This window comes from Tursiops truncatus, chromosome 19, assembly GCF_011762595.2.
Source record: "Tursiops truncatus isolate mTurTru1 chromosome 19, mTurTru1.mat.Y, whole genome shotgun sequence".
In the NCBI taxonomy this organism is placed as follows: domain Eukaryota; kingdom Metazoa; phylum Chordata; class Mammalia; order Artiodactyla; family Delphinidae; genus Tursiops; species Tursiops truncatus.
The window spans coordinates 20,538,266-20,560,161 of record NC_047052.1 but is presented as its reverse complement, the minus strand read 5'-3'; the positions used below and the strand labels follow the sequence as shown (position 1 = coordinate 20,560,161).

General features: G+C 40.1%; 1 protein-coding gene across 1 annotated transcript in view; it reads right to left on the bottom strand.

Annotated features, from left to right (window-relative positions):
• Positions 1-9,828: 9,828 nt before the first annotated feature.
• Positions 9,829-21,896, bottom strand: part of LOC109550088 (thymidine kinase 2, mitochondrial) — an 886,444-nt gene continuing 874,376 nt past the window's right edge. The window contains exons 29-30 of the mRNA XM_073796974.1: positions 18,977-19,115; positions 9,829-10,039 (exon numbers count right to left, since the gene is read on the bottom strand). The gene's annotated coding sequence lies outside the window, so the exon portion shown is untranslated. The remainder of the gene's footprint in view (positions 10,040-18,976; positions 19,116-21,896) is intronic.

Sequence of the window (21,896 nt, the reverse complement as noted above, 5' to 3'; positions counted from 1 at the left end):
GCATTTGATGTAAATATTAATATAGTTTGGATTAGTTATGCCAGCATGCTATTCATTGTTTATTTGTACTCTCAGTTTTTGTTCTTTTGTTCCTCCTTTGCTGTCTTCTTTTGGGCTAATCAAGCTTTTGAAATTGTTTTAACCTGTCTCCTTTATTGGCATTTTCATTCTTATTTAGTTTTTTAAATTGTTATTCTGATAACAGTATGCATCCTTAGCTTATCTAAACCTAATGTGAATTAACTTTATATCATTTCACATATAATGGAAGAGTCTAGAATAGTATGTTCCCACCCTGTCTCAGTGCTGTCATCACATATTTTACCACTACTTTATCAGCCTCACTTTGTTATTAATTTTGCTCTACAGAGTTCATTACATAGTAGAAAATTTGAGAAAAGAAAATACAGCTTTTCATATTTACTCTTTGTAGCGCCCTTCCTTCCTTCCTTTCTTCCTTCCTTCCTTCCTTCCTTCCTTCCTTCCTTCCTTCCGATTTATGGTTCATTTGGTATTATTCACATTCAACCTGAATAACTTCCTATAGCATTTCTTGTAGTGTGAGTCAATATATTTTCTCAGCTTTCGTTTACCTGAAAAAATGTCTTTATTTTTTCCTTCATTTTTAAAAAGATATTTTCACACTTGGTAGAGCAATCTATGTAATAGTCCCTCGCTGCACATCACCCCCTGACACTTGAAGATGTCATCCCTTTATCTTCTGGTCTCCATGCTTTCTCTGTCTGTCTTTTTACATAATAAATCTGCTGTCTCTTCTCTGGGTTCTCCTGTGTACGTCTCCCCACCTTCCATTCCCCCGAGCTTGTGAGGTTTTCCGCTTACCATGTTTGACAGCAGTTTAACGGTAACGGGCCCAGGCGTGATTTCCTTTGTATTTGTTCTGCCTGAGGTTTTCTGGCTTTATTGGATCTGTGGGTTGATGCTTTTGCTCAAACTTTGAAAAAGTTTGGACAACATTTCTTCCAATATACACTTTTTTTTCCCCTAATTCTCACTTTCCTCTCTTCTTGGACACAGTTACAGGTTGGTTTTTTTGTGTGTTTTGGGGGGGGGTTTCCAATTTTTCTTTTTCTTTCCTCTGTTCTTAGTCTGGATAATTACTATTAATGTATCTTTAAATTTATAAATACTTTCTTTTGTTGGATCTAATCTTCTGTTGATCCCATCCAATGATGCTTCTTTTAAATTTTAGCTATCGTATTTGTCTATTTAAGATCTCTATTTGATTCCTTTCTTTTTTAAGTTTTTATATCTCTTCTGAAATTATCCATTTCTTTATTATCATTATCTCTAACATTTTCTCTTTTTTTTAACATTTTCATATTGGTTATTTTTTAATGAAGTGCAAATGCTTCCCCCCCCCAGTTTTATTGAGATATAATTGACAAGGTAACCTTGTGTCAGTTTAAGGTGTATAATACCTTGAGTTGATACATTTACTAATTGTAAAATGATTACCACCATAGTGTTAGCTACCCACCTCTATTGGTCACATAGTTACTGTTTCTTTTTTATACTGAGAAAATTAAAGATCTACTTTCTTGGCAATATTCAAGTATATGATACAGTATTATTAGCTATACTCACCATATTCAAGATCCCCAAACTTGTTAACCTTAGAACCTGAAGTTTGTATCCTTTGAGCAGTATCTGCCCATTATACCCAACCCCTAACATCTGAGAACCACCACTCTACTCTCTGTTTCTCTGAGTTTGTCTTTTTTAGATACCACATATAAGTGATATCATTCAGTATTTTTGTCTTTCTCTCTCTGACTTATCCACTTAGCAGAATGCTCTCAAGGTCACCCAAGTGGTTGCAAACTCCAAGATTTATTTCTTTCTTGTGGCTGAATAATATTCCTCTCTGTATATGTTTAAATAATCACATAATTTTTTATCCATCCATCAGTTGTGGACACAGGTTGTTTCCATGTCTTGGCTGTAGTGAGTAATGCTGCAGTGAAAATGGAAGTGCAGATATCTCTAGAAAATGCTGATTTAATTTCTTTGGGCATATACTCAGAAATGGGATAGCTGGATTATATGGTAGTAATGTTAATTTTTTTTTTTTTTTGAGGAGCTTCCATGCTGTTTTCCACACTGGCTGTACCAATTGCATTCCTACCAACAATGCGCAAGAGTTCCCTTTTCCCCACACCCTCACCAACAGTTACCCCTTACCTGTTTGTTTATTTATTTATTGCTATGTCGGGTCTTTGTTGCTGAGCATGGGCTTTCTCTAGTTGCAGTGAGCAGGGGCTACTCTTCGTTGCGGTACGCGGGCTTCTCATTTTGGTTGCTTCTCTTGTTGCAGAGCACGGGCTCTAGGTGCACGAGTTTCAGTAGTTGTGGCTCACGGGCTCTAGAGCACAGGCTCAGTAGTTGTGGCGCACAGGCTTAGTTGCTCCGTGGCTTGTGGGATCTTTTCGGACCAGGGCTCAAACCCATGTCCCCTGAATTGGCAGGTGGATTCTTTTTTTTTTTTTGGCTGTGTTGGGTCTTTGTTTCTGTGCATGGGCTTTCTCTAGTTGTGGAGGGCGGGGACTGCTCTTCATTCCAGTGCACGGGCTTGTCACTGAGGTGACATCTCTTGTGGAGCATGGGCTCTAGGCCTGCGGGCTTCAGTAGTTGTGGCTCGCGGGCTCTAGAGAGCAGGCTCAGTAGTTGTGGCACATGGGCTTAGTTGCTCTGTGGCATGTGGGATCTTCCCGGACCAGGGCTCGAACCCGTGTCCCCTGCATTAACCACTGCGCCACCAGGGAAGTCTCCCTCTTGTCTTTTTGGTAATAGCCATTCTAACTGGTGTGAGGTGATATCTCATTGTGGTTTTGATTTGCATTTCCCTGATAATTTATGATGTTGAGCACCATTTCGTTTTCCTGTGGGCCATATGTATGACTTCTTTTGAAGACTGTCTATTAAGTTCCTCCCATTTTTTAATTATCTATTAGGGTTTTTTTGGCTGTTGAGTTGTATTGAGATATTTATATATTTTTGATATTAACCCCTTATCAGATATATGATTTGCAAATATTTTCTCTCATTCCTTAGGTTCCCTTTACATTTTGTTGTTTTTCTTTTGCTGTGCAGAAGCTTTTTAGTTTGATGTATTTAGTTTTTAGTTTAGTTTTTTAGTTTGATTTAGTATTTAGTTTTTAGTTTGATGTATTTATTTTTGCTTTTGTTGCTTGTGCTTTTGTTATTACATCCAGAAAATCACTGCTGAGACCAATGTCAAGGAGTTTTTTCTTATTTTATTTATAATTGTTTTATGGATTCAGATCTTAAATTTAAGTCTTTAATTCATTTCAATTTCAGTTTTGTCAGTGTGTAAGATAGAGGTCCAGTTTCATTATTCTGCATGTTACGCACTTTTCCAGTCACCATTTATTGAAGATATTATCCTTTCCTCATTGAGTATTCTTGGCACTCTTGTCAAATATTAGTTGCCCATATATGTGGGAGTTTATTTCTAGGCTCTGAATTATTTCATGGGTCTGTTTTTCTGTTTTTATGTCAGTACCATACTCTTTTGAATACTGTATAGTATAGCTTGAAATAAGGAAATGTGATGCTTCTAGCTTTGTTCTTTCTCAAGATTGCTTTGGCTATTTGAGGTCCTTTGTTGCTCCATAAGAACGTCAGCATGGATGTTTTTCTATTTCTGTGACAAATGCCATTGGAATTTTGATAGGAATTACACTGAATCTATAAATGGCTTTGGGTAATATGGACATTTTTAACAATATCCTTCCAGTCCATGAACATGGGGTATCTTTCCATTTGTTTGTCTTCAATTTCTTTTATCAAAGTCTTGTAGTTTTTAGTGAACAGGTCTTTCACCTCCTTGGTTAAATTTATTTCAAAGTATTTTATTGCTTTTAATGCTATTGTGAACAAGATTGTTTTCGTTCTTTTTCATGTTTTGCCGTTAGCATACAAAACTGAAAGTTTTCTGTATGTTGATTTTGTATCCTGCATTCTTACTGAATTCATTGATTAGTTATGTTTTTTCGGTCGAAAATATATGTATATATATATGTATATATAATCATATCATCTGCAAACAAAGACAATTCTACCTCTTCCTTTCCTATTCTGATGCCTTTTATTTCTTTTTCTTGCCTAATTGTTCTGGCTAGGATTTCCAGTACTATGTTGAATAGGAATGGTGAAAGTGGGCACCCTTGTCTTGTTCCTGCTCTTAGAAAAAATTTTTCAAACTTTCACCATTGAGAATGATGTTGGCTTTGGGTTGTCATATATGGCCTTTATTGTGTTGAGGTATGTTCCTTTTATACCCAATATGTTGAGCATTTTTATCATGAAACCATGTTGTACCTTGTCAAATGCTTTTTCTGCATCTATCGAGATGATCATGATTTTTGTCTTTCATTCTATTAATGTGCTGTATCACATTTACTGATTTGCATAAATTGAACCATCCTTGCATCCTAAATCCCACTTGATCATAGTGAATAATGCTTTTTAACGTGCTGGTGAATTCAGTTTGCTAACATTTTGTTGAGACTTTTTTGTATCAATATTCATCAGGAATACTTGTCTGTAGTTTTCTTTTCTTGTATCCTTATCTGGCTTTGGTATCAGGGTGAGGCTAGCTTCATAAAATGAGTTTAGGAGTGTTCTCTCCTCTTGAATTTTTGTAGGGGTTAGTGGATGACATTAATTTTTCTTTAAATGTTTTATAGACTTCACCAGTGAATCCATCTGATCCTGGGCTTTTCTGTTTGGGGAGGTTTTTGATTGCTGATACTATCTTCTTCCTTAATATTTATCTGTTCAGATTTCCTGTTACTTCATGATTCATTCTTGGTAGGTTGTATGTTTCTAGGAATGTATCTATTCTAGGTTGTCTAGTTTATGGGCATATAATTGTTCATAGTAGTCTCTCACGATCTTTTGTATTTCTGTAGTAACAGTTGTAATGTCTCCTTTCTCATTTTATTTTTTCAGTCCTCTTTTTTTCCTGTTAGTCTAGCTAAAAGTTTGTCAATTTTGTTTATCTTTTTCAAAAACCCTCAGTCACACAGCTGCAAAAGCCCAGGCTGGCTGTGAGCATAGCGCCTGGGCTCTGGTGGAGAGGGAGGACCCAAGTGGCTGATGTTTTACATTTGCACTGCCACAGAGACCTTGGGTGGCTACCGGTGTGGGTGCAAGCCCTAGCAGGTGGTGGGGGTATGAAGGGAGCAGGGAAGGACTGAGGCATAATTGATGTTAGTGAACATAAATACCTGTAGGGCAGCTGGCAAGATCTGCACAGCCAGCCCATGACTTGGTCTATGGTGAGAGCTGTCAAATTTGTCTGCAGGGAAGGTCTCCCTGAACCACAATCACTCCCACTGTGTGTTTGCTAATAATAGTCTCTGCTCTTCTTTCTTTTTCCCTATCCAGCTCTCTTTGCTTATCTAGGCAGGATAAAACTGAGCTAGACCTTCACACTGTGCTGGGAAAGGCTAAAGAAGCTAGTCATTTGCCCCTCTCTTCCTTTCCTGGTGAGAGGAACTTTCACTAGCTGGGAAGTTCTTTCTTGGAGCTGAACGATGCCAGCTTGGGTCATGAGATGAGCCAGGCAAAATCAAGCCGCCTTCTTTTTCTTTTTGTGCATTTATCCTCAGATATTTTGTCCCATGGTGTTCCTAAAATGTCCTAAGTGGAATCTAAAGGTCTCCTGGAGCTGTGTTTGTTTGTGGGTAGCTGTCTTGTCATCGAATTTTGTGGGAGGACAGGGAAGCTGGGATTTCTTACATTGCCATTTCCCTGAATGCCTTGGTTATTTTAAAGTGATTGCCTGCTAATTCCAGCTTCTGAACATTTCAGATCTACTTTTATTGACTGTTTTCTCCATAACTAAGAGTTACATTGTCCTGTTTTTTCACACATCTGGTAATTTTTAAAATTGTATGTTGGGCATCATTATTATGTTGTACAGACTCTGAATTGTGTTAGCTCATTTGAAGCAATGTTGCTTTTCTGTTCTAGCAGTTGAGTAGTTATTCACAGATCACCTTGATCCTGCAGCAGCTCAGTTTTAGACTTTATCAGGGTGGGGCTATGTTGGCTTTGCCCTTAGTCCTAAAGTCTCTTAGTTCTCAGAGTCTTTACTTCTAAGTTACAGCCTCTCTTCAACTTTTTTGCAAAGCAAAAGATATTTACCAAGCCCCTCTCATGTAGAGGGATTCTAACTCCATGCTCTTATACCTCTTTGGTGGGCAGTAGATTAAATCTCTGCTTAGCTCTCTTATCCTTCCGCTGTTAATATTGCCTCTGAGCTCCACAGAGCCTCATTCCAGCGTTCATAGTTAAGTATTTAGGCTAAGATTAGAAAGGAATTCATATGTGGGTTTTTGGAGCTTCTCTTCTGTGATTTTGTTCTCAGAATTTTCCTCCTCAATGTCCCAGGATCTCTGGAAAGAACTCCTAGGGTCTCTTTTTGTTTCAAGGATCAAATCTTTACTGGCTTATGTCTACTTTGGGGCACTCTTGGATTCCTCTAATTTTTTTCCTTTTCTTATGTTGTATCCATATTTTTTGTTTTTTTTTTCTGGAATGATTAGTTCAATGCAAGCTTCACTGATATCTACATTGGAATGTCTTGAGTAGTCTTTATTCATGTATTTGACAAGTGTTTGTTGAACCCCTACATGTGCCTTGTACTGGGCTAGACATTGGAGATAAAATGGTAAAATTAAAAACATAAAGGGAGTGAAAGAAGAAAAAAAGGTTATAATTTCCATCTTTGTGAAACCTACAGTCTACTAAAAGAGACACAGGGAAATAACCAAGTAAATGTAAAATGAGAGCATGTGGTTATGAGAGCCTATAATAGAGCAATTTGAACTGATCAAGGAGAATCCAGGAATATGTCCCTGGGGAGGTAATCATGGAGCTGCCATCTAAATCTGCGGCTGGCACCTGGGAAGTAGTCACGCGGTTACAGAAGCTGAGTCCCCTTCACTTGCTGAGACCATGGCCACCACCTTGAAATCAGTTGAGCAGTAAACCGTGCACTGCTGTGTCAGACCCAGCAAAGGAATCCAGTGATATGTTGGATATCGTGGTGCAAGGCTGTATCCTGGATATAAGCTGTTTGGGAAAGCATCCTCTATGATAGAGCCCTGGACCAGGAGAGCTGTGATTGGAGTTGGGAGGGAGAAAGGGGGTACCACCAAACACATCACTCCATGCAGGGACATGTGTGAAAGTAAATGGCCACTTCTAGCACTTTTAAATAATTGTGAATAGATTTAAATGATATAGATGGGATAGAATCTGAGAACTGCTTTTTCTGCTGAATTATAAAAAGAAACAGGAGAAGAAGAAAAACAATTTCCTATATAGATTAAAAATTCTGTTGGCAACAGCAGAACTGTGAGACATGCAGGATTTTGTTTCTGCAGTGGAACCCTGTGAGTCCACCGGCAGGGGTTCATGTTGAGATCACCTGGGGAGTGATCTCCCCGGGAGATCTCCCCGGGAGGCCATGGGGTGAGGCTTGGGGAGCTGGAAGTGCGCACTCCCCCCGCAAAGCTTGGAAAGGTGAGGGCGCTTGTTCACTCCTTCAGTCTTGTCATGGCAACTGCTTAATTCTCTTTTATGAAGATTTATTCTGAGTCCTGTCAGCCTTATGGTAACGTTTTCTCAACTTAATTTATGATTATTGCATAATTATACATGGGTGACACAGATACTTAGTCCCTCTTTTTCTTTCTGTGCAGTGGTAGATATTCTGCTTAAAATTCCTGGTCTGATTAGCCGACCCTAGAAGTAACTTGCCTTTTGTAAATCTTCCTAGTCTAGTGGGAACATGAAAAATATCTCTAAGAAGGCATTCATTCTTTTAGTATCAATGAGATTTTAGTTAACAGAGGTTCTTATTCCATGAAGAATATTTAAGAAAACAGAATAGTAGGGGGAAAAACATAAAATCTGCATAGCCTATTACCTAAAGCTCACTGCTGCTAACATCCAAGGTTAAGTGCTTAGTACCTGTTAACAGAAGCATCTGGACAGAAATCAGGACTGACTGTGGGTCCCAGCATGGCTGGGTAGGTAAGGCAAGAAAAGATGAGGTGGAGAGGTTTGCTGTGGTCAAATCACATATAGCCTTTTAAGGCACATGAAAGATTTTAGAACTTGTTCTTAAATGAAAAGCCATTGAAGATTTCTAAACAAGGAATATTCTCTAATCCTATTCACATCTTAAAAACTGCCCTGACTGCACTGTAGAGAATGCATCTGAATGTGGTAAGGGTGCATGGGGAGAGGCTGTCAGGAGGCTCTTGATGTCATCCTGATGATAGTCAACAATGGCCAGGAGGAAGATGGTAGTTCCGGACAAGGAGAGAAGTTCACAGGCTCAGGAGATATTCAGGAAGAGCAACTGAATGTGCGTGGTGATTGAGTGGACACGGGATTCGCTCCAGGCTTTTCTTTCTTACATATAGGTTTCTGCTTATCTTAATAGTATTATCTTCTGTACACAAATACTATACGCTGATTATTTTTACTTAACATTATTATTATATGCTGTTACTGAAGGCCGTGTGATAATTCATTGAGCTTATGCACCATCGCTTAATCCCCTGCTCCCCACTGTGTACGCTGAGGTTGTTCTCTGGGTTTCGCTAATGCATGTAATTCTGTGATTGATATCTTTGGGCATAAAGGGCTTTCTTTATATCTGATTATTTATTAAGAATAAATTCCCACCAAAGGATTCATCGGGCTAAGATATACGATCATATTACGATTTGTATGGCCATAATTACATCATTTCTTTGGGGAAACCCTCTCATGTCAGGTTGATTACATTGAAGATCCTTTCATCATGGAATGGATAGTGGTTTGTCTTCCCTGCAGTAGATACAATTTCTGGATATAGATTTGTCTTTCTTGCCCACAGTGTACTGTCAGAACCACCATCCGTGGACTAAGAGAACATTTTATTTGCTGTCCTGGAAGAGTACACAACATAGCTTATGAACACAGAACTCATTTTATAGCAAAAGAGCTTACACTCATGGAATTCAGTGGTCTTATGTGTCCCATTCTCCCCAAAGCATCCAGTATGCTAGAATGATGGAATGGTGTACTGAAGAGTCAGTTATAGTTGCCTAATAGGAAACAACACCCCGAAAGCTTGGGGTTATATCTTAAAATATGTGGTATATGCTTTCAGTAAGCAACTGATATACAATTATTTCTCCCACAGCCAGAATATATGTGTCTGAGAATCAAAAGTGGGAACAACTCCTCTCATTATTATACCCATTCACAGAATATTTGCTCCCTGTCCCCTTTGAGCTCTTCTGATTTGAAAGTTTTAGTCCCCAATGGAGAAATATTTATGCGAGGGGACACAGCGTTCCACTGAATCAGCAGTCTCGATGGCCATCTGCCCATTTCAGGCTTGTTCCACCACTAATCCAACAGAGGGAAAAGTTACTGTACTGTCCTAACTACATGTTAGTTCCTGATTGTCAAGAGGAAATGTGAGTTGCTGCTACATAATGGGTCAGAAAGCACTGTGTCTAGAACCTTGAGGATTCTCTTGGGCAAGTTTTAGTATTCCCGTGTGCAGTACTAGAAGCTAATAGAAAACTGCAGCAACCAAAAAAGGCGAAACAACTAAGGATTTAGACCATACAGGAATGAAGATTGGGTTATCCACCTGCTAAAGAATGATGATTAGTGTAGATAACCGGTAAGGGGAAAGTTGTCAACAGCAACCATGGCCTTATGACCAGCTACAGAAATAAAGATGAGCGTGCATACACACACACACAGCATTTAAAAAAATTTTATTGGGGCTTCCCTGGTGGCGCAGTGGTTGAGAGTCTGCCTACCGATGCAGGGAACACGGGTTCGTGCCCCGGTCCGGGAAGATCCCACATGCTGCGGAGCAGCTGGGCCCGTGAGCCATGGCCGCTGAGCCTGCGCGTCCAGAGCCTGTGCTCCACAACGGGAGAGGCCACAACAGTGAGAGGCCCGTGTACTGCAAAAAAAAAAAAAAATTATTGAAGTATAGTTGATTTACAATGTTAATTTCTACTGTATAGCAAAGTGATTCAGTTATACATGTATATACATTCTTTTTCATATTCTTTTCCATTATGGTTTATCACAGGATATTGAATATAGTTCCCTGTGCTATACACTAGGACTCTGTTCTTTATCCATTTCATATATAAAAGTTTGCATCTGCTAATCCCAAACTCCCAAACCATCACACCCCCCCTCTCCCCGGGCAACCACAAGTCTATTCTCTATGTCCATGATTCTGTTTCCGTTTTGTGGATAGGTTTATTTGTGTCATATTTTAGATTCCACGTATAAGTGATATCATATGGTATTTGTCTTTCTCTTTCTGACTTCACTTAGTATGATAATCTCTATATCCACTCAAATGGCATTATTTCATTTTTTATGAATGAATACTATTCCATTGTATATGTGTACCACATCTTCTTTATCCATTCATCTGTCAGTGGACATTTAGGTTGTTTCCATGTCTTGGCTATTGTAAATAGTGCTGCTATGAGGTACATGTATCTTTTTGAATTATAGTTTTGTCCGGATATATACCCAGGAATGGGATTGCAGGATCATATGGCAACTCTATTTTTAGTTTTTTAGGAACCTCCATACTGTTCTCCATAGTGGCTGCACCAATTTACATTCCCACCAGCAGTGTAGGAGGGTTCCCTTTTCTCCACACCCTCTCCAGCATTTGTTATTTGTAGATTTTTTAATGATGGCCATTCTGACTGGACATACTCCCTTTTATTCTTTTTCATTTATCCTCCTCCTTTCTGCTTATTTTATATAAGACAAATTGGCAGTGTTCGAGAGCATAAGTGGTATCCAGTACAGTTGTTATATATTTTTTTAAATGGTTTCATCATGTATACCAGGGCAAAATGAACGAAATGGAAAATTTTAGGTAGTATGTGGGCAGAACCTAAGGAGATACTGCATCCTTGAAGGACTGGCAGAGACAGAAGGAGATGCTTGTCCTTAATGACCTATGGATTTCAGATTAACATAAGAAAGAAGTTTTTAAAAGCACTACATGGGAAGGAAATGGCCCCATTGTCAATGTAATAAGTTCCCTGTCACCGGGAGCCTAAATGATACTTGACGGTGCATTAAATGCAAGATTGTGAAACCAAATAGGGTATTATTGTTGTTGTTTTACATTTAAGAAAAATAACTGTGGGAGAGTTGATGCACCTTGCCTATCCTCACACAGCTACCAGTCCATCTAATACCATTTTGCTGGTAACCCAACAGGATCATGAAGAAAGTTACTAGATTTTTTTTCTCCTTCTCTCTGAGAGTTTTGGCTCTTCTTGGGAGCCAAAGAGATCTTTCTGGATATCAGGCAGCTTCTGTGGGCCTTATTTTAATATGTATTCAAAATGCATTATTAACTGAATAGTTAACCCAGTTATTTACCCCCTTAATCTCTAAAAATTTATAGCAAACTGGCATATCATTAACACAACCCAAAGTCAATTACTGTCAGTATATTTGTGATGCTCCCCTTAACTTACCACTCTCAGCCCCACACAGCATCTCACACTCACTCGCTCGCTCACACTCCAGTTTTTTCATATGTGTGTTTGATCTTTAGAAGTGTCTCATTGTGCCTACTGATATAATTTTTAAAGTGGGAGCTGGCTACATTGTTTAGATACTTAGGTGTTTTTGTACAAATCAATGTTTTTTTCTTCCACTTTTATTGAGATATAATTGATGTACAGTACTGTGTAAGTTCAAGATGTGTAGCATAATGACCTGAGTTATATATAATGCATAATGATTAAAACAATAAGTTTAGTTAATATCCTCATCTCATACAGACATAAAAAAAGCAATTTTACCCTTGTGATAAGAACTTTAAGGATCTACCCTCTTAGCAACCTTCAAGTATACCACCAGCAGTGTAAACCAAACTCACAAAGTAGTACACTGTATCTCCAGTACTTATTATTCATAAGAATAATGAATTTTCTTGAAGTTTGTGCCTTTTGAGGAACTTCATCCAATTCCCCTACCCCTACCCCTTGCCTCTAGTAACAAGTCTGATCTCTTTTTCAGTGAGTTTGTTGTTGGGTGGGCTTTTTGTTTGTGTTTAAATTCCTCATATAAGTGAGATTAGTATTTTTCTTTCTCTCTCTGACTTAATTAACCTAATTAACTTAGCATGATGCCCTCAGTGTACACCTGTGTTGTTGCAAATGACAGCATTTCCTTTTTTTTATTGCCAAATAGTATTTTATTTTTTCAAATAGTATTTTATTGTCAGGACTAGGAATTAACTCCGCAGTCCGGGGAGAGCAGCGGAACCTGCTCCAAGGCTGGCAGTGCTTTGCGTTTGGGGTCTTGACTCAAGCCAAGCTGCACCCCAAGTTCCCTGGCCAAATAAGGCCACTGGCTTTGGTCTACAGATGGTCAGTGCTGCTGGCCAAGCTCTTACCTCCAGTGTTGCTGGGCTAAGTAGCTTCTTGGTTGCTCCAGCCAGGTTTCCTGGTTGGGACGGGCCAGGAGCTATACTCAGCAGTGGGCAAGGCTATGACTTAGCTCCCCTGCCCAGGCAGAGAGGCAGACCAGGCTCCAGAGATGGCAAGACTCTTTTTCTGAAGTGCCAAGTCAGGCAGACGTGTGCCCCCACCAGATTCCCTGATCAGACTGTACCACCATCTTGGCTCTGCAGCTGAGCACAGCCGCTGGTTGGGACTTCTACTTGGGCACTGGCAATAGGAACTCAGTCTGTCAAGATCCAGATGCTGGTTCCTGCAAGACTCTCCCCTCTTCTCCATCACAATCCAGTGGTCAAGTCCTGCAGATTCCCCCACCATCCCCATGGGGCAGGACCCTAGTGGGCCTCCCCAGAAGCAACTCACAATGTTGGGGGAGCAGGATGTCTACCAGGGCCCTCATTTTCCCCCTGGAGGAACTATGGGATCAGGGAGGTTCTCTTACCCTTCTAATGCAATCTGTCTCGGTGCTGTGGCGCAGGGGTTATACTTCTGCCTCACCCCTGTGTTCTAGGGTTTTCACAGTGGTGTCTTTTTCATAAATAGTTGTGTTAGTTGTTCTTCTTGTGAGGGGGAGCAAAGTCAGGAATGACCTGTGTCGCCCCCTTGGTTACATCACTCCTCCCACACCAATGTTTCTAGTTCTCTTATCTATCCAGAGACATGGAAGGATTATACTGCCCTGTACCTTTGAGGTTCACCATAGCCATGTGACTCGCTTTATCTGATGAAATGTGACCATGAATTATCTGAGTCACCCTGAAGCCCCGGAATACTGAGATGTTGATGTCATAAGATGGTAGCATCTCCGTCAGGTTGGATCCTTGTGGGACTGCAGAGAGCACAGCCCCCCCCAGACTCAGCTGGACACGCAGCTTGCACAAGAAACAATCCTTCGTTGTTTTAAGCCGCTGAGAAGCAGGATTTGAATGTTAATGCAGCAGAACCTAATCTATCCTTACGGATACACGTGCCTGCCAAGCCGTATATTAGAGATTGAATCTGCAAAAATCTCTGTGAGATAGACATGATTATTTCCATTTCATAAGTGAGAAAACTGAGGTTCAGTCACTAACATGCCCTAAATCACACAGTGACTTAGAGCTGAAGGGGTTGAAAGAGACAGTGATCCACGTTTCTGAGGAAGATAAGGCTTTGGGTTTGACACTGGACAGAGTCATGGTTTCTCCAAAGGAAAACCTTTTCATAGGCTTTGGTCCCTTTCCTTAACTGCCTTAATCTTGAGAAAGATAGGACATCTCCAAGATTGAGTTCTCAGCTGAGGTCAAATGAGAATGAGGACGGTGGAGGCAGAGGGCTGTGAAGGAACTGTCTTTTAAAATAAGAAACCCTACGTACAAAAGAAAGGTTTTCTCTGGAAATCGAGGCCCACAGAAGGCTGCAAATATATCCGAGTGGACTGCAGCTGTCTGAAACAATAGCTGTTTGAATTGTAGGTGATAAAACAGCATCATAGTAGTGGATGAGGTCATGTGGATAAGTGTGCAACAGGAGAAAATAAAAGACAAAGGAAAAGGAAGGAATTCAAGGTATCAATTCTGGTGAATTAGGTGTGGAAAAGCCACATCATACTATTGTAGGTTACAACCCAGGTGTTAACTGCACATCATCTAAATTGTCCAATGCAAAATCCATGGAGGAATGGCAAATTTTTTTATTGTAGTAAGTTTATAAGCTTTCAAAATGACTGGCCTATTAAAACCGTTTCCTTACTTGACCTGCTGTGATCGACACAAGATGATGGAAGTGCTTGCTTCTATACATAGAAAGCAAGAAAGGGAAGATGTCCAAGTTCATCTTCTTAAAATGTTGTCCCATCTCTAAAAGCAAACCAACAAACCAATTATCACTTTACCTGGAATGTTCTCCAACAGATGATGGAGACGTATGGTCCCTAAACACAGTCACTGTCTAAAAGTGAACTATATAAACTTGTTGTTTTATGCATTAGGAAAACTTGAGCATTTTAAAGGAGGCAAAATGATGTGCTTGGGGTCAAAGCTTGAGGTGGGGCAGCACAAGGAAGCCCTCTGCTCCCCCTTGACCTGCAGATACTCATTGCAATGGTCTTGTCTGATGTGCAACATTCAGGTACTCAGATGCCCTCTTCTTCTCTTTCCTTAACTTCCTTGATCTGCAGGCTGACCATTGTCTTTTACTTCACTGCAACAGCCCCCAAACTGGTCTTCCTGCCTCTAGTCTCCCCCTTGCAATCCCGTCTCCAATAGATGACTGAATGACTTTTCAAAATAATTAGATCACATCAGTACCCTGCTTTTAAGGTCTTCCATGGTTCCCTATAACCCTCAAGTGAAATCAAAACACCTCTTAGCTGAGAAGGCCCTTCCCAATCAGGCATCTCTCTACCTATTTTTCTCCTATTCCCTAGAATGTGCTCATAAACACCCTTCCCTTCAGTTCTATGGAACCACGTGCAGTTTCCTTGTTCTGTATTCTCACTCACCCTTTGTTTCCTTCCAAACTCCCATTTATGCTTCAAAATCCAAACTAGGCATTTCTTTCTCCAAGAAGCCTCCCTAGATACATGCCCCCCTTAGCTTTTTTGAGATGCATTTGATACTTTGTTTCAATCCTCTTTTGATTTGACCCTCACCACCAATAAATTTCAAAGTCACTGAGATCAGGGAGTCAGTCTCATTCATTTTTTATCATGAGACATAATATATGCCAGTCATGTCAATATAGGAAGGGAGGGAGGGAGGAAAAAAGGGAGGAAGGAAAGAACAAAAAAGGGAAGAAAAAAGAAAACAATGTACCCACTCCCATGTTCCCTTTCTCTTGGTCCAGTCTTTTCTCCCATTTTATGGCTGTTTTGGCAATGTCTATAAATAAAATGTGACCATGTAGATATTTTGATAGTTAGTAAAAATGATATTCCTATATCATTTTCTTCTAGTTCAAGAAGAATAGTTAATATAGAAGTAATAGAATTTCTACAGTGAGGAGTTCTTGCAGAAGTATTGCAGTCTCAAAACCTGGTGTTTGAGGTTGGGCACTGCAGCAAGATAACCGTAAAAAGATGACCATAAGATCGTTTGTTATAGGGTTATACAATCTTTAAATAGCCTCCATGGGTACTATCTTACCTGGTATTCAGAAATACTCAGAATGCTTGCTAGGCGGACATTACTGCTTCCATCTTACAGAAGAGGAAGTGGGAGAGACAACGTGATTCTTCAAGGTCACCTTGCAAGTCATTGGCAGAGCAGGAGACTGTATGCAAACCTCTGAACTTCACATCATTAAACTTCACTTTCCACACACCCTGCTGAGTCACTTTGCTTTAAATAAAAAGGCAAGGATATTTCCTTGCTTCAACTGCTGCCCTTTGTTTGGGGTTTTATATTCAGCTTTCTATGCAAGTTGTTACAACTCAGCACTTACCCACTAATTTTCTCCAAGGGAAAGAATAACAATCGTTTCCTTGGGCTTATACTCTTTTCCCTAAGATCTCAAAATTACTATTTCCCAAAGATTTTCCCTGAAGTTTAGAGGGTATAAAACAAGAATGTATCAAAGAGGAAAAAAAAAGCCATTGGTCCTATGAAGCCAAGGACTCTTTATAACCAAAAACCAATTTCAAATGAAGATTTGATCCCTAACTTAAATTTATGGAGGAATTTTTGCATTAGTATGGGGAATTTATGCTAAAATATTTATTTCTTTAAGTGTCCCCTGGGCCTTTTTTCTTTCATTTGTTCAGTCAGTCATTTAGTGAACATTAAGCTCCCCCCACACCGCACCGTACCAGGCATTTTTTGTACATAAGGACTTTTTTGTTATTTCTAAGCTTAAAATCCTAGATCTGGGGAGCATCTTAAATCTAGTGGCATCTCTCTTCCCTCTTCTTTGTGAATTTCATTCTCAAATTTTCTCTACATTTCCATGCCAAGAGACTCTTCTGCCCAGGTTAGAATTGCTCTGCTGATGAGAATCTCATTACTTCTGGAGCTTCCTGAAGTTCAATAGGTTGCTACTTCCACTTGGTCAGTTTTCGAAGTAGACAATTCTCTCACCCTCAGGGAAGGACAGAAACACAGAGAAGCCAACTCATTAGGAGACTTTGTACAGCTTCCCTACGGTATTGCACTGGACTAGCAGACTCCAGCCTGTTTTAAGACAAAAGAGACCCAACTGTAATTAAATAGTCACAGAAATCCCTTGTGGGTTTCTGCCTTTGCACATTCAGAAGGACACTAATTAGGTGGGGAGCCCTTGTATGTGAGCTCCCCAGGCACAGAGGGGGGCTGCTTGGGGAGGATTCTTCCCTGACCAGCAGTAGTGTTTGGACCCCTCACTGACTCTCTAAATTGTGTTTGCCCCATTACTAAAGCCCTAACGGTGGGGGCCGGCAGACCGCCTGCCTTTCTCCATCCAGGGGACTCTGCTGTCCCCCAGTGTGGGCTGCTGAGCATGAATGAGCCCTTTGTCTTCATCTCAAATGTTATGGCAGTGCTTCTGAAAACAGTGGTGAATGCTAAACCACATGGTTCTAATGGTTTTCTGTGGGATCAGACCGATTTTCTTAGGGCATGCACTGCCGACACACACACACACACACACACACACACACACACACACACACACACACACACACACACACACACACACACACACACACACACACACACACACACACACACACACACACACACACACACACACACACACACACACACACACACACACACACACACACAGCTTTGAGATCAACACTGTCCTTAGACTTCCAGCTAATACCCCGAATTGTGAATTTTTTTTAGAAAAGTACTGACATACACACAATGTTTTTTCAGGGAGAATATCTTTTCTACCCAAGTTTACTTATCAGCCAGGTGAAAACAACAGGGTGTGATTTCCTTTCCAATTAAAAGGAAGACAAGCCACCTGTTTGTATCAAGGGAGCTAGGAAAACCTTCAGAAGAGTGTTGCCATTTCTTGAATGAAGGAACAAATGAGTAACAACAACTGAATGTAGAAGAAAGGAAGGGGAGAAGGTGGAGGAAAGTGTTCATCCCAAAACTGTGCTGCTACGACTGGATGTTTATCTGGCCCCTGTCACTGCGTCAGGGTATCTCAGCTACTGACATCTGAGGCTGGGTAATTCTTTGTGCTACGTGCTGTTCTGTGCATCTCTGCCTCTACCTACGAGATGCCAGTAGGAACCCCACACCCCCAGCTGTGACAATCTAGTATGTCTCAGATCTTGTCAAATGTCCACTGGGTGGGAGGGCTGAGGGCACAGAAATCATCCCCGGTTGAAAAATCACTGAATGAGATGAATCAAAAGGATAAGAGTTGCAGAAACGTCAAATGAGAGTGGGCTCTAGAGGTGGCAGCTGGATAAGAATCCCAGCTTTGTCTGTTCCTAACTCTTGCGCATCCTCCCTGAACCTACCTTATAAAGTCATGAGGATTAAGTGAGAAACTACACATAAGGTGCTTAGCACAATGTCAGGTACACAGTGAACACACGATAAATGTGGACTGGTGTCAATACCATCCTCATGATTATTTCTGCCATTCCCAGGATGACAGACCTCTTTGCCTGAGAGTAAGATGCTCTATTTCTGCATCTGCTGGGCTCATTTAGAGCTGTTCATGTCAACCGTCAATTCTGGAGTTTCCTGCCTTCCTATTTTCAGACTTAGGAACAGCAGGGAGTGAGGACTCTGGTATCACCCGTGACCCCTTGGCCCCCCTCCTGGGGTCTGCATAAGCCAGGGGCTGAGAAAGAAAGATATTTCCCACAGAAGAGATGGCTGCTGACATTTTAAGAAGCACACTTGGCAGGCCTTAGGACCAGCCAGGGTCATAGGTCAGATTCCTGGTTCTCACAGTTTCCTTCCTCCAAAAGGAAAAGCCCCATGGTGCTAATGGGATACCTTCAGCCTCTGGTTACAGCCTGAGAAGGATGAGGTGTCCCAGCAGCCCGGTTCCTACAAAGATCCCCACACATCACACAGATGCTCCCACCAACAGTCCCGTCCTCAGCATGGCCCAAACTCTGCTCCCCAGACCCGCCTCCTGTCCAGCCCTCAGCTGCTCTGTCTCCTTTCTACGGGCTTCTCACCGTCCTCACCTTGTGTTCTAGGAAGTCTCTCTGCTGCTTCCGAGATGGGAGACTTGCAGCAGCCTCCTCACCATCCCCCACCTCCAGGGCATCCTCCAAACCACCAACCAGTGTGCAACTATGATCGTCACCCCATCCTTAAAAATCTTCCATGGCTCTGCGTTTATTTTGGCCTGAAGTCCTCAGCTTGAAATATAAGCTCCTGAATGTCCTTTGCCCTTGCCCACCTCCCCTCATCTTGCAAGAAGTATCCGCCCTCGCCATCCCCACTCACCGTCTGCTCCCTGGGCAAACAACGCCGTGCGAGTCCCTGAAAAGGTCCTACTCCTTTTCAGAACTGGTTCATCCTCTCAGCCCTATATACAAGATGCTTAGGGCCAGTGATGTCAAGAGCCTGCAAAAGTGTTTGAGGTCTGGAAAATATAGATGTATTAGATTATATATGTGAAAAGAAAACAAATCAAAATGAATAAACATTTAATTAAACATCCACAAAACAATACATTGTAACTAGTCAAATATAACTCACCTTACACAATTCTGTATAAATAGAACAGATGAAATTACATAAATAATCTTCTTTTGCCAAAAGTGAAAATTGAAAGTACAACGTGAGCTGTGTGGGTGTATTTATGTTTGATAAAAATGAGGTGGGGCTCCCATCATCAGAAGAGACATGAATGTGAAAAGGTGTAAAAATGTCTCTTCGAACCGTAGATCTTTGCATGTATTCTCTTTTTTCCCCAGGATTTTTGAGATATAACTGACAAGCAAGGTGGTATAAGTTTAAGGTGTACAGCAAAATGACTTGACATGTACATATTGTGAAATGATCACCAGAGTAAGTTTAGTTAACGTTTATCACTTTATATAGTTACAAATTTTTCTCCTTGTGATGAGAACTTTTAGGATTTACTCTTAATAACTTTCAAATATACCACACAGCATCGTTAACTATATTCATCATATTGTACATTACATCACCAGCATTTATAAATGGAAGTTTGTATGTTTTGAATACCTTCACCCAATTCCCCCTGCCTCTGGAAACCACAAATCTGATCTCATTCTATTAATTTGAGGGTTTTTTTAGATTCTACACATGAGTGAGATGATACAGTATTTGTCTTTCTCTGACTTATATCACTCAGCATATTGCCCTGAAGGTCCACCCATGTTGTCACAAATGGCAAGATTTCCTTCTTTTTTATGGAAATAAATAGCATTTTGTTGTACGTACATATGTGTGTATGTATGTATATATACATATGCACACACATCTCATGTACTTTATCCACTCATCTGTGGGTTGACACTTAGGATGTTTCCAAGCCTTGGCTATTGTAAATAATGCTGCAATGAACATAGAGGTACAGATATCTTTGACATAGTTATTTCATTTTCTTTGGACATATCCCAGAAGTGGGATTGCTAGGTCATACAGCACTTCTATTTTTAATTTTTTGAAGAACCTCATACAGTTTTCCATGGAGGCATTGCCAATTCACATCCCCACCTACAGTGCACAAGGGTTCCCTTTTCTCCACAACCTTACCAGGATTTGTTTCTCCACAACCTTACCAGCATTTGTTATCCCTTGTATTTTTGATGGAAGCCATTCTAACAGGCATGAAGTGATGTCTCATTGTGGTTCTGATTCACATTTCCCTAATGATTAGTGATGTTGAGCACCTTTTTATGTATCTGTTAGCCATTTCAATATTTTCGTTAGAAAAAATGTTTCCATTTTTAAATTGGATTGTTTGGGTATGGTTTTTTTTTCTGTTGAGTTTTTTGAGTTTCATATCTATATTGGACACTAACCTGTTATCAGATATATTATTTCCGAATAGTTCCTCCTTTTCTTTAGGTTGCCTTTTCATCTTGTTGATCATTTCTTTTGCTGTGCGGGAGCTTCTTAGTCCCATATAACCCAACTTGTGTTTTATTTTGCTGCTTGCACTTTAGGTATCATATGCTAAAATCATTGCCAGGATCCATGTCAATAAGCTTTTCCCCTATGTTTTCTTCTAGCAGTTTTATGGTTTTCTGTCTTACATTTAAGTCTTTAATCCATTCTGAGTTAATTTTTGTGAGCAGTGGAAGATAGGGGTCTAGTTTCATTCTTCTACATGAGAATATCCAATTTTTTCCCAGTACTATTTATTGAGAAGACTGCCTTTTCTCCATTGAGTAATTAGTAATTACTAATTAGTAATTAGTAATAAGTAATTAGTAATTAGTCAAATAGTAATTAACTGTATGTGCATGGGTTTATTTCTAGGTTCTTGATTCTGTTCCATTGGTCTAAGTGTCTATTTTTCATGCCAGTACCATTCCGTTTTGATAGCTTTGTAAGGTAGCATGAAATCGGAAAGTGTGATGCCTCTAGCATTGACTTCTCCTAATGATTGATGTGGCTATGTGGGGTCTTTAGCATTGACTTCTCCTAATGATTGATGTGGCTATGTGGGGTCTTTTACGGATCCATATTTTTTCTACTTCTGTAAAAATTACCATCAGAACATTGATAGGATTTGCATTGAATCAAAAGAGGGCTTTGAACAGTATGGATATTTTAACAATATTAATTTTTCCAGTCCATAAACATACAATATCACTTATTTGTGTTAACTTCAATTTCTTTCATCAGTGTCTGATAGTTTTCATCGTAGAGATATTTCACCTCCTTAAATGTATCCCTAAGTATTTTATTGTTTTAGATGCTATTGTGAATGGGATTGTTTTCTTTATTTCTCTTTTGGGTAATTCGTTGTTAACGTATAGAAATGCTACTGATTTCTGTAAGTTGATTGTGTATCCTGCAACTTTACTGATTTTGTTGATTAGATCTAATGGCGTTTTGGTAGTCTTTAGGATTTTCTGTATGTAGGATTTTCTGTATATAAAATCAAGTATCTGCAAATAGAGACAATTTACTTCTTCCTTCTCAATTCTATGCCTTTCTTCCTTCCTTCCTTCCCTCCCTTCCTTTCCTTCCTTCCCTCCCTTCCTTTCCTTCCTTCCCTCCCTTCCTTCCCTCCTTCCCTTTCTTCCCTTCCTTTCCTTCCTTCCTTTGACTGATTGCTCTGGCTAGGACTTCCACTACTATGGTGAATAGGAGTGGTGATAGTAGGCACCTTTGTCTTGTTTCTGATTTTAGAGGAAAAGTTTTCAGCCTTTCACCATTGAAT